The sequence below is a fragment of the Oryzias latipes genome, chromosome 14 (assembly GCF_053564925.1).
Source record: "Oryzias latipes strain Hd-rR chromosome 14, Olatipes_Hd-rR_3.1".
Lineage (NCBI taxonomy): Eukaryota > Metazoa > Chordata > Actinopteri > Beloniformes > Adrianichthyidae > Oryzias > Oryzias latipes.
In genome coordinates, this window is record NC_136250.1 from 15,710,707 (window position 1) to 15,724,610 (window position 13,904).

The 13,904-nt window shown below is 39.7% G+C and overlaps 1 protein-coding gene across 5 annotated transcripts in view; it reads left to right on the forward strand.

Annotated features, from left to right (window-relative positions):
- The window catches only part of LOC101162700 (serine/threonine-protein kinase PAK 3), a 45,499-nt gene continuing 31,595 nt past the window's right edge, over window positions 1–13,904 (forward strand). For 3 of the 5 annotated variants that reach the window (XM_011483447.4, XM_078930647.1, XM_011483449.4), the window contains exon 1: window positions 647–871. The gene's annotated coding sequence lies outside the window, so the exon portion shown is untranslated. Of the gene's footprint in view, window positions 137–161; window positions 250–563; window positions 872–13,904 lie in introns of those variants that run through there. The other 2 variants (XM_004076343.5, XM_078930648.1) reach the window with 2 other exon arrangements.

The following is a 13,904-nucleotide window of genomic DNA, read 5'->3' on the forward strand; positions in this document are numbered from 1 at the left end:
GTTTCTCTCGAGCAAAGAAATCGACATCACAAGGGTTGTCAGGACAACCAGCCCCAAATCAGGGAGCCTCAGAAAGACCACCTTGAAGCCCCAGCCGTGAGCCTTTGCAGGTGCTGCCGCAGGCAGCCAATCACAGGTGAGATACGGGTAAAAGATGACATCATAGGCAAATGAGGGCACATGCAGAAAATGTTTGGGTTGCTGTGTCCGAACGGGAGCCCTTTTGTATGAGGTAAACGGGGGAGAAAGGTAATAATAAATTTATGAAAGACACTAAACATTTAATAGAAAATTGCATTATGACTGTAGAATCTATGTGGTTCTATAATTATGATTATGTTTTTTTAATTAGGTGAAACTATAGAGAATGAAACGAAACAGTTTGAACACAATAATTCGTTTTTGTTAACAAATGCCATTTTTTTGTATTTTTACACGTGGCATAGTTATATAGAATTGTTTTCGTCAATCAAGTGCTCCCATGTTCAAAAAAATCTCTAAATCAACCTTTAATATCACTCTTCCAGTTAGTTTTTTCCCTGCATGTTTGGTCTGTGAAACAGAAAACCAACCGCTTCTGCCCGTTGGCTGTCCCCGCCCCTCGAGCGGCCGCCTGCATGAATATTCAGCCGCTCAGCCAATCAGCGGTGAAGGGTGGATGACATCACGGGCTAGGGAACAGTGAGCAGCCAGTGAAGCATCCAGCCTGCCGAACAAGCTTGCTTTTAGGGTCAGGAACTGGTCTGACAGGAGAATGGCAGTCCTGCCTTTAAACTGTCAGTAGGACTTTTACGGCTGACGATGAATCTACCAGGACTCCAGATCCACAGGAGAAAGCCCGCGCAAGAGAATGTGAAGATATATATTTCAGGTAATTCCCTCTCTGTAATGTTAAAAGGGATGTGGAAAGGGGAGGCAGAGGAAGGAGGAGAGGAGAGAAGAGGAGGAGGAGGAGGGGGGCTGTAAATGTAGGGGTGCTTTGTAGCCTTTCATTTTTTTTCTTCCTCCACTCTGCATTCTGCCCTTCTAAGGAGGCATCTGTTTCATCAGCAGTCTGCTCATGGGGGGAGGAATGGAAATGGATGCCTGCATCAGGCGGCTGCTTTATATCATCATATACCATCCTCTGTATCAGGCTGCATACACCCACTTGTGCTTCACAAATAGCCCCCTTATCAAATAAGGGGTGGGGGGTTGCAATCAATGATGACATTTGAATGGGATTCATGCGTAAATAGGAGAGCTGCAGTTTCACATCTGAAATACACACAATAAAAGGAGCTATTCTGAGGCTGTATATCCAGAGGTGGATTGAAGCCGTAGTCGCTGTGGATGTGGGAGGGTGATGGAGGAGCAATATGCCTGTAGATGCTCTTTTGTTATCTGTGCACCGCCTCATGGATGGCCTCCCTTGAGGTGGACTTCATAAGGGAAGGGCCAGCAGGGATCATGCAGGCTTCCTCGCCCACAGCAGGGACGTGCCTCTGTATCCTGGCACTGACATGGCTGTGCAGCCTCTTCATGGCGGTTGGAATGACAGGGAGATATACAACATCTGGTCACCTGACTTCACTGGGAATCAGAGTGGGGGTGGGGACCGGTTCTAGTGAAAGCTGAGCTACCTCCAATTCCTCCTACAGCCCTCAAGAACTGACTGCAGCAAAAGCTGATTTTTTTTTTTTAACTACTTGTGCTGGTTTCACCCGTGTCAGATCCAGCAGGGAGATCCCTCTCCCAGGAAGTGCAGTTATCCTGTAGAGTGCAAGGCCTGTTGGAAAACCTGTTGTCTGGCACAAAGGAGGGATTTTAGGGAGTCATGTCAACGACGGAGAGTGAAAAGGTTGACAACAGGGACTGGGGGATGGGTTACCAAAGATATAAACATTGTTCCGATGCAGATAGGATCAGTTTCCTCCTCCTCGTCACTCATACCTAAGGATCTGTCACAACCATGTCCTCTGAGGACCTTACGTATCAGTCATACTCAAAAAACAACCAAAACGTTCCTCGAGACTTCAGCACCACAAATTTCTGATCTAATCAAGTTCAAGTAAAGCTCATTATCCAGCTCTGGGCTTGACAGAACAGAGACCAGGGCTACAGCAGCTAATCCAACACGGCAACACAGTCAGGTGTTGGAGATAGAACCGCCCAGGGAAGCACGGTGACACTTGTCAAGAGTAGAGGCATTTGGTTCTTGAACATCTCACTATTCATCAAATCTGTGATGCTGACTGCTTCCCAGCTTCACACAGAATGCTAACATGCCTGGAAAGCTAAAAATATAAAAAATCCAACACACCTTTATCTACAAAGAGCTGTCGCAGGAATATGGGCTTGTTGTAGCTCTGTTTTTCTTAGTCTCTGCACACACTGATGTTCAGTTTCTTCAGTAAGCTGTCTGTGCTTCCTAATTGAGGCTCCTATAAAGCTAGTCATAATACACTTCTAACCACAGATACAAAAACTCTGCTAGCGTTAGGTTGTTTAGACAGCTAGCTCTGGCTTTATTTGTACTCAAAAAGCTACGGCAAATTTTGACTGACAGAAAGAATAAACAACTTGCATTACTTCCGTTTTATTTATTTCGGAATTTTAAAGATGTTTTATTTTGAAAAATTGCCCGATTCTCTGTTACATCCGTCTATGTCACTCTAGACGCAGGCCAAGGCGCTCTTCTCGGTCACATAATAGGTTACCGCTAAAATAAAACCCAGGAGCTAGCAAAATGACTAACAAACAAACGTCTTTGGAAAGTTTCTTGGGTAAGGGGAAAACGCCCAGCCAGGAGACGGAAGAGGAGCCTTCGACTTCCAAAAAAAGAAAGCTACGTTTAATAGACAGTACTTCTTTTTTGCATCATGAGTGTGAGAAGGGGAGAGGATGATGATACCTGTGCGATGTACAATGCTAAGCTAGTCAAAATAAAAGCCCAGGGTTCGTCCTGTCACGTCTCTGTTCCTATCAGCGTAGTATTACTATAATATTCATCCTACATTTGAAAGACCGGTTCGTGGAAGTTTTGTGTGACGTCATACCGGTCCGTGGCGTTTGAAAAGTTGGGGACCATTGCTTTACAGAACTGAAGTGTTTACACAATCAACGTAAATTAGCTGATGTCGTTGCGGAGAAAAGCGACTAACGTAAAGTGTTGCATTCCCTGCCAGCAAGGCCAAGTGTCTGCTGTTTCCGTGTTGGGACCCACCTGTTGGCCACCTTGGAAACTGTGGACAAACCCACTCAGAGCCCACATTTTCTGCCCACTTTTAAGCCATATGGGGCCCACATGGCCTTGCTGGCTGGGTTACGGCGCAAAGCCGATATAAAACAACGCTTTTTTCTGCGTCACAATCAACTGATTCACGTTGATGGCATGAATGGCTGAGGAGTTACGGTATGTCATAAAGCACGTTATTTAAGTGTTAAAGGGTTAAATTAGTCCCAGTTAGTGTGTTAGATTATTAGGTAAAACCATTATGACTAAATGTTTTAAGAAAATGGTTGTAATAGGATTTAAAACGGTTAAACATTGAAGAAAGTGACAGCATTTACTGTCCATGCTCTGCTAAGACATTGTGGTGTTTGTTTAAATCATAAATAATGTATCTCTAGCTTTGTTTGTGCAGTAGTGAAGTGACAGGACTTAATATGTGCTTTGTCGGTATCTTAAATAAATATAACAAATGATATAAGACCATTTCTTTCTTTCTTCTTTTTCATTTTTCTTATAATCCCAACTAAGTATTGGAGTGTGTTTCTGGGCTTCCCCCAGTTTTCCACTGGTGAGTGTAACCCAACACACGCAGCTTCTCTTACCTCGCCTCAGCCAACAAAAGCAGTAGACACAGAGGCTCATCTTGGCCCACAGCCTGCTAACCGGCCCGTCTGAAATATGATAGTAGGACACACAAAACACATAGAAAGAGGCCTCCTTCCATCTGTTGAGGACTTGGTTTGGGTAAGTTATGCTGCTTTTGTGAAGTGAAGTTATCGCGCTGGACCTATGTTGACAGACACTCATGACAGGGATGACCCCCCACCACCACCACCACCACATCTTAGCTTGTTTGCTGGAGGACCCTGAGCAAAAGCAGCAGTCTAGCAGTAGGTATGTCACAGCTACAATGTGTGTGTGTTGGGGATTAGCATTCAGGATTGGAAGCCATCTGGCCATTTTGTCTCAGATAGGGGAGGGGAGTGAGCGAGAGATGGATGGAGGAAGACAGAGGAAAGACTCACACACTGACACATTGACACAGCTCCCTCTCGTAATCTTCCTACTTGCTGTGTTGCTGCTTAGAGTAGGTTTACCTGCACGTGTGGGTAGATGTGTTTTGGTGTCGTCTGTGCACGCTAAAAATATTGTCGGCCCTCTTGACTTGTGTCGGGAGCAGCCCTTCAGAGTGTGACGGGGTGGTGGTGTCTTTGCAGGACAGAAGGCCGAAATGTTGCACAACAAAAAAGAGAGTGGGAATGAAAGAAGTCTCTTGCAGCCAAGAGTTGGTCTCAGGGAGGCGAGCTGGAGCTGTGAAAGGAAAACTGAAGAATGTCAAAATTTGAAGGTCACCGAGCAGGACGGGTTCCAGAAAATGAAAAGACTGCAGATGACTTGCAGATTTATAACGCTGTGTGTTTTACTGTACTGTACACGGCAGAATTCTCTCAGAAAATGTTGATCCTTTTACCAATCATGTTGCTTTTTTCCTTTTAAATTTGACACATGTAAAAATGAATTGCATTATCGTCTCCATTAAAAATAAATGTTGTTTTGTGTCTGAAATCAACATTTTATCAAACAGCCCAATCAAAGATATCCCAGTTGAAATGTGCAGACTCATAGAACAGCTGCTGATAGAAGTAACGCCTCTGGTGGTAAGATTAATCATTTGACAACGGTCAACACCTTCAAACTGGAGGTCAGTGTTGTGGCTCTTGGGTGACTGACAGTTGCTGGTACTGATATTTCAGATCGACAAGCTGTTTGCACTTTTGGTCTGATCTATGGCGGTGTCCCTTTAACCCTTTCAACTGGAGACTGAGCAGGTGCAACAGATGGCCTGGCAGAGGAGAATCCACTTCCCTCTCTGCTAGCAGCTGCTCTCAACCTTCCCCACTCTCGTAACTCCCCATTAGAAAAGATACGCTGTGAAACCTGTCAACTCAAAACTCGCAGTGGCAAAAAAGTTTAACCCCATTGGAAGAAACAGGTGTAGCTCAGTTGACCATATTTTCCGCACGGTGAAGTGCAAAGTTGGAAAAGACTTTGCGAATCTTGCTCCAGGCTTTTTCTTTCACACCTCTATTCGGATATATGAAAGTCTTAGTGTCATGTAAGCCCGGCCGAGCACAAACCGCAATTATTAATGATCACTTCACTTCATGATCACTTTTCAAGCGGTTGGCACTTCTGCGTTTTAAAAAAGGACGCTGCCCATACATCACTACCAAATCTGACTCCCTGATTGGTCACACTTCAACTAGTTTAACTTTTGATTCGCGTTCAACATGCATTTAGCTTAGTGCCCAAAAATGGACTTAAAAACGTGAGTATCGATGCGTGAACACAGAAGCCACTTTGGGAAGTGGCCGCTGGTACGCAAGTTTCCAAGCCCAGTATGAACATAGCATGAGAGGTACACAATGATCTGTCAAAATGTTTGTTTTTTTACGAGTTGCAAACAAGGTTGGGTGTTATTGTAAATACGCTACCTAATGTGTAGCAGTGTTGGACTGTTGTTGTTTTTTTTTACGTTACTAACAAGGTTGGGAGTTAGCATAGTCACAGTAACTTTTGTTTTAGCGATATCAGTCTGTTTTTCAGTTGGCTTGGTGGAAGACTGCCATGCAGGAAACCTTGGTTCGATCCACAGGGCGTGTGCAATGAGCCTAAAATTCCAGCTGCCTAGCTGGGTCTTCCTGTGCCTTGAAAATACAGGGCTGAGTCAGGACGGGCATCCAACGTAATAACTCTCTTCCAAACCACCTGTGCAGATTAGTGAAAGCCGATTTTCCATGGCAACCCCTAACAGCCAAAACATGAACAACAAGAAGTATGGTTTTTTTTACATGTTGTAAACATGGAGGGAAGTTTCAGGTATTGTGAATACTCCAACAAGGCTAACGTTTAGCGTGAACAAAATTAATCAAGTCTGACGACTTTATCTCTGAATATTCTGTCTGTCTTAATGCGCATTATAGTTGGGTGTGCCTTATATGACAAAATTTCAAAACTAATTTAGGGTTCGCCTTATACTGTGGAAAATATGTAACCTGTTGACTTCTGTTTGGAATAAATTGTGATTGCCCAAAATTTCGCGTTTATTTAGTTTGTTTTAGTTTATCTAATTCAACAGGCTGCATCTGAATTAGGACTTGCTGGTGAGGGCATTGACCTCTTTAAAGTTAATTAAATGTGACTTTTACTGTGGCGACCCCGGTAGGGATATGCTGAAAGGTGAAGAAAAACTTTTGAATACACCAATTTGTTAGTGAATATGAAGACAGAGGTTATTTTAGTTGACTGAATATAATTAAAGTGACCCTAATGACCCAAGTCTATGTTAGATCCTAAAAAATAAAATAAAAAAGAAATATTGTGTTCTGAATGTAATTCATCTTCTCTGCCCTCTTGTAGAGATTGAGTGATGACCATTCTTGGTAGCATCTTTGCATGGCACCTCCTGCGCTCATTTTTGCACAGACACAGGAAATGTCTTATTCATGATTTCAGCTGCTCTGTCTGCAGCTGCTCTCGCCATTTACCCCATTAAATACAGTTCCAGCTATATTAAGAAGAGTGTAGAAGTCAAACTTTTAGCAAGTCACAACATTTGCATAACAAAAAATAATTTCAGCTAAAACTAGGCTTTAAAATACAGACGGGCATCATGTCAGGGCTTGAAATGCATTAAATGAAGCTTCTGGCAGCTGAGCTAACAAATCTGGATAATGTGATTGGTTGAATGAAACCTCTGTATCTAACCAAACCCAACCTAGTTAAGGAGCTCTGGCAGGGGTCAATACTTTTGTTTGTGGAAATTTACCCAGAAAAAGACTATGAGCAACAAAAACATTGCATAATTCAGTCAAATTCACCAATATCCATTGTATCAGTTGTCTGTAAAAGTGTATTTATACATAAACTGCTTTGAAAAAGCAAACCAATTCAATCCTTGCTATGCTATTATACCAAATAGTAAGTCATCCAAATTCATATTTGGGATTTTTTTTCATTTTGTGCATCTAAAGTATCAGTTTAAAGATGAATTTATTTTGGAAGAGTGAAATTAGGACGTTTACTTCATGATGTCAGGAATCTGAAATGTATTTGTCACAAAGAAAGAATCTCTCCACATTCAGCAGGCGACACGCTATTGTTCTAGTTCTACTCTACTGATGTAAGTGAACGCTGGTCACTTCGGATGCACTCTGCAGCATTGCAACGTTGACACAAAAATCTGGATTTAAGAAATGAGAATGTGTGTGTGCGTGTGCACATAAAAGCGCATTAGCAAGCAGCAATGGAGCAGGTTGGCCAGAACTAAATATTAAATGACAGAGCGAGCTCTCAGGCTTCCCCCGGTGGGGGACTATCGGAAGGGATGATGCCTGATAAAATGAGAGTCACTGCTGAGTGCAGGCAGCAGGGATTAAATAGGTCTCCATTGTAGCATAACCTGCTTTTATTTGGCTTTGAATAGTAGAGAATGTTAGCACACACTGTGTATGAGCTGATTTTGATATTTGATAGAATTCAGTCAGGGAAATGAGTGACAGAAACAGTTCTGCAAAAGCGAGTAAGAAATTAGCCATCAGTGAGAAATCAAAGCAGGTAATTATGCCTCCATAATCTCTTGCTGATTAATTAGCTTTGGAATTAAGAATCAGGTTTAAAATCTAAACAAGCAAACATAAAAGAGCAATGCAGCAACCTAACTGATTTATATAAATGAATAAATTTTTAAAAAGTGCTTTGGGACCCTCTATAAAAAGTTGTTCATTGCTTATAAAATTAGGGTAATCGCGTGAAAACCGCCTATTTTTATCAGGGGTTCTTTGTAAAATATTCAAATTAAAAGGAATATACGTGGCACACTTGATATTTGTCAGCAAATGACTTACCTTTATAATACACAATAAACCCATAAGGGATCTGCGTTTCAATCTGTAACACTTTTTGGAAAACCTGTCATGCAAGACAAACCATGAAGAAGGTGGAAAAGTCTAAACTCTAACTATGAAATTCACTTAAACATAACTGAAAATAAATAGCATTTAGGAAAAAAAAGCTTCTCTGACTGGTTTGATTAGAAAAAGAGGAAAAAAACAATGCTATAATTTAATGAAATCAACAGATTGTTGTTTTTAAAAAAAACAGCCGTAATAGGACAATAATTAGTAGATTTATTCTTACAGTGTTTTTATAGGGCCGCCCCCCCATGGTTGAATGAAACCTCTGTATCTAACCAAACCTAACCTAGTTAAGGAGCTCTGGCAGGGGTCAATACTTTTGTTTGTGAATGGAAATTTACCCAGAAAAAAACCACGAGCAACAAAAACATTGCATGATTCAGTCAAATTCACCAATATCAAAACAGCTCAGTGTTTCGATTAAAAGCAGAACAAGGTCTTGCTTCGTTTTGCCTTTATTATGATGTAATCATGTTCTAGTTGGCATCCTGGGAATGGGTGTGAGGCTTTTAAATCAGTGTGATTACAAGACATTCTTGGTTTTCCCATAAGGGATAGCAATCATCTAAAAATACCAAAAAAGGTTTTTTCTTAATTCTTTTTTTTTAGATACATAATCTAAAAGACGTTAAGCAATGAAAGGGGCATGATTATTAAAGTAACACATGTGAATTATGATTTTTAATGTTTCTGTTTTCCTCAGTATTTACATACATGTGATGTGTGCTTTACTAGTGTTTAAAAACACAGATAATCATTGTGTGTGTGTTTCTCTCTTCCTTCTCCCAACTGTTGCAGGTGTACTGACAACACAATGCTTTGAATTTTCCATTTTCATTACCCAAACAGTATCAGCTCTTTTGCAAAAGGGAAAACTAACTGGTGGAGCTTTTTTTAGAAGTTGCTGCAACAGAAACCTACAGTCTTCCAGCAGAGATCCAGCTAGTTTTATGCAAAGTTAGCAGCTGTGTGATTGGATCAGCTTCATAATATTGACTGTTTGGTATAGCTACCAAAGGAAATATAATATGACCCGCTGTTACCCTTTGAAAAGGGATATTGTGTAAATACAGGTACCTGTCCACTGAAACGGCTGAACATCTTCATTGCTTGTGCAGCTAAATAAATGACATAGTTATTATTTCAGACATGGAGACCAACCACGGCGATTTTATGGAATAAAAGTAGCAAACAGTTTAGTGAGACTGAGACAAGGATGAGACCTAACGATTAGCAATATAAGGCAATACCTAATCAACATGTCTATTGTTAAAGTGGGACAGTTGAATTTAGGTCAGAACGGCTCGTTTCTTAGCCGTAAGCCCTCACTTAGCTTATGTTTCCAACAGCTTTGTTAGCTGAAAAAGAGTTGCTTCAGTGTAACTCGGTGTCCCTCATTGATTAATACGAATCAGATGACATTTGTGACAGGCCGTTTAAAAATATGACTATTTTTATATGTTTTATAACATCAATGTAAATTGACAGGTCTTACTTTTTACCTTAGTTTGTATAAATCATGAAAAGGAAAATGGCCATAGTTTTACCATTCACTGTAGTTTATATTAGGCGTTTTGGAAGTTTACTCTGACCCTGCGACAGACTGGTGTTCTGGACCCTGACTTTGCCCAATAGTACCTGGGATAGGCTCCAGCAACCTCGTGACCCCAAAAGGGATTTAGCAGGCGTGAAAATAGATAAATCAAAGTTAGACTGGAACACAAATCCAAAACCCTCGAGTAAACAAAGTAGGAAACAAAGCCATCTTGATCATATTTAATTATGGATGTGGTTACCAGTCAAAATGTGAAAATAATGCAAAATTCTCTTTGAATGTTATGGTTAAAGCCTTGTAAAAACTAAGGTTGTATTTCCACCAGGAAAGTCAGTTGACCCACTTCATCCTTTTAAATCCATTTCAGTACATTATGCTAGTTATATTGCAGCATAAAATGTGACAACATGGAAGCTCTTCTGTAGGGTTGTTGATTTATAGTATGGCAATGGTAAACATCTCATCTCTTTGTGAGTATTTTACAGTTTGTCAAACCATGAGCCTTCGTCTTTTTCTTCATCAGAACATACATTCTTGCTTAATGCATATCATGTACCTTTGCTTGGGGTTTTCAAATTTTTCCCTATAATTTGGCACTGTTCTGGAGCACAAACCTCCACTCTTTTCAGGCTTTTGCTACATTTAAAATGCCACTGCATTGTATTTATGAGTCAGTTTTCCGAAATGTGAAGGAAGCACTCTAAGCCTTGTTGCTTTAAGTTTTGCCCAAAGCTCATGGTTTATAAGGTGAGTGCCCTAGTACAATACACAATGTATTTGGAAATGGACCTAGACCATCACTTTAGACAGGTGTAGGTCTGCCCGTTTGAGATCAGGGGGGTGTTCCAGAAAGCAGGTTATGCTAGCTCCCACGGTAAATTTGAGGCTAAGGAAGTTGATAACCTCAGCTTTCGGTCCCAGAAATGGAGGTATGTTTCAGGATATGTCAAGTTGCTATAGCAACTCATGCTCTGAACATAACCTGGTCTGGAGCAGGTTTAATTGAAGGTTAGTTTGTTTTCAGAGAGGTGAAGCAGCATGGCGTGTCCATTTGAAGAGGATTTAGTGGATGAAGAAGCTCAGATAATACTTTTTCCACCATGAGAGGGTGATAAGACCACATATGGATGTTGGAAGAATAAACTTTTTTACATTGTTGATCTAACTTAATTATTTGCTTCAGTTAAGATAAATCATTTTTTTATTTAGTCAGTTTAAAAATAACACGTAGTTTTCAGACAGTTATTTTACTTTCATTCAAATTAATTCAATTAAGTAGGTATAACTTTGGTGTTGCTGTTAGATCGGCACCGCAAGGGATTGTGGGATACCATTCCCTTTGCCTGTCTGGACGGATTTGGGTTTAAGTGTGGCTTTTTGACCAAATGTGTTTAGTTGTTTAGCTGTTTTACTGTGTTTCACCGTGTTTTGTTGAGTTATATTGTCCTACTAAGCTTATGTCTCTGCACCATAAGTGAGAGGAAGGGAAAGGATGATGAGTTTATATAGCACCCCTACAATCAACTACCAGAAGGAAAATTATGGAAATTCCTAAACTAATTGTATGCCCTTTGTGCATAGCGTTTCATTTTTTTTTTTTAATAAAAATGAGAACATCTGCCGGCTCAAACTTAGACATATGAGAGTTCAAGAATTATAATTAATTAAGATGGAAATAAGATTAATTGAATTGGAGTAATATGACATTTAGTTACATAAATATGTAAATTTGAGTTGTATAAACAATTATTGAGTTTTATAGACGTAAGAAATTAGGTTGAATAAATTTAACTCAATTAAATGTTACCAATAGAAGTAATTCATTTACGGTAAGTTGGCAAAATTGGATAAGTTTTATATATATATATATATATATATATATATATATATATATATATATGCGTCACAAGGAAAATGGAAATAAGATCAGAAACTCGTGTGTTTAGCTTGTCTATTCTTCTACTACAAGCAGAAACTCTTTCTTTAGCTGACGATGCAGCCGTATTACTTTTTTGATGGACGTATAATCTTTATACGCCTTCATTAAAAGCTCAGACTCCGTCTCACTGAAGTGTTGCGCTCTCTTTTTTTCTCCATGCGTTTCCATGGTGACTCCGTAAATCGGCGATCCATTGAGAATGTCTTTATGTACATGCCGTGCACGTGCGTTAACCCAGGGTTACCAAGTCGAGCGTAATTACGCCAACTCATATCTGGTCTTTTGGAACCGACATACCCCGAGTAAGTTCAGGCGGATTTCAGCCAGAGTTCAGGCTTAAAGTCAGGGTAGTTTGAACATGCTTCCTGGAATACCCCTCAGGGCTCGCATTAGTGCATTCACACCTACACACTTGATCTGGTCCAACTGAACCAAAACACATAAAAGTAGGTGTGAATAAACCTACTATACAATGTCCTACTATACACTGTATAGTCCATTGCCATCTTGGAATATATTTTATGGAATTTATTATTTAAATTAATGTTTTGTATTTGGCTTGTCAACAAATCCTCATTTTTAATCCAAAACAATGTTGACATTCAACCTGACAAACTAAAGATACCATTTTATCATACTGCCACCACAGACTGTATAGAAAAGAACCACAGCTGAAACGTCACTTCCTTCCCTACCGTTCTTGCTCAATAGCTTCCTATTTCTCATAAACTTGGTTGGTCTAAATTCTTTAAACACCCCTTCTTAAGAGTTCAATCTCCATGCTTAGTTTAGGCCTTTTTACATTACAATTTGCCCAAACATGAAGGACTTTATTAATCACACCTATTTAAGAAAGTTATATATATATATATATATATATATATATATATATATATATATATATATATATATATATATATATATATATATATATATATATATATATATATATATATATACACAGCACAACATAACCCATTTCAAGAGATAAAAATCAATGATAAAACTCTTTTTCTGAAAAGAGCTTCTTATCTGTTTGGTTTAAACATTAATGGGGGCTTTTCTGTGCCAGGAAACACATTTTCTTTGCAAATGCCCATTCAAAGTACTCACATACCATTGTAGCCTATTTAATCTCATGCGTGACAGAAAAGTCGAGACCTCGATCTGAAGTCGCACCCTGCTGCCACATTTCTCTAACCGATGAGACTCTGCAGTTTCATGTGACTTTGTCAGAACAGACAGCTGAAACTGTAACAGTGGCGGCTATGGTGGCTTCAGGCATCGTTTAAAACCCTTCAATAAATAAAGAGCTCAACTGGGTCATCTGTGCACCAAGCTAGGTGGCACACAGATGAAAGGATAGGCAAATGACTAAGCCTCACATACACTGCACTGCTTACCAGTTGGTTCAAGAAAGAGTCATATCATTTCGAACTCATTTTTGCACAATTACTGTTCACCATCTTTCGTTGTGTCTTTTCCAATTTTTTTTTTTACTTTTGCATTTATCACCAAATAACACATACGATAATGTTGTTCCTTACCAAACTTGAAACAGCAAGAGGAAAATGTTGAAAATTGTGTGACTTTTGATTTTTAGGGGTTCTGGGTTCCCACGAGGTCTTAAAAAGTCTTAAAAGCCTTGAATTAAAAAAATTGGAAATAAGGTATTAAAAAGCATTAAAAAAAGTCTTACATTTTGATATCTTGGTCTTAAAAATTATGCTGTTTAAAACTTTTTCAAATGATTTTTGTGGTCTAAAGTTTTGTTTTTAACAACAATTGTGCAAAAAAAGTGCGTCATGCACAATTACACTGGATGCAAACTGCTAATAAATCTTTTTTTATTTTAAAAAAGACGGTAAAGAGGAGAAAAAAAAGAAGGACCCGCTTCAGCTAGATGTGACCAGGGCTGAAAGTAAGCCGGCCGGTACTGTGCACCGGTAAAAGATATGGCGGAGGTACGCACAGCTGTGTGTTTGGTATATGCTGCTTTAACACTCATACAAAAGCAGACTAAAACTGCCACTAATGCAGCTAAAACTGTAAATCAGGCTGTGTTTTATCTAACCATTTTAGCGTTTCTGTGGTTTTTAGTGTCTTATAATTGCAACAACTTGTAGCGTCCCTCTGTCTTCTCACGTTTTATGCTAATTCTGTTGCTTCCCCAAAACAAAGACACTGAGCATGTACGTGTTACAGCCAGGAAACGTTCAA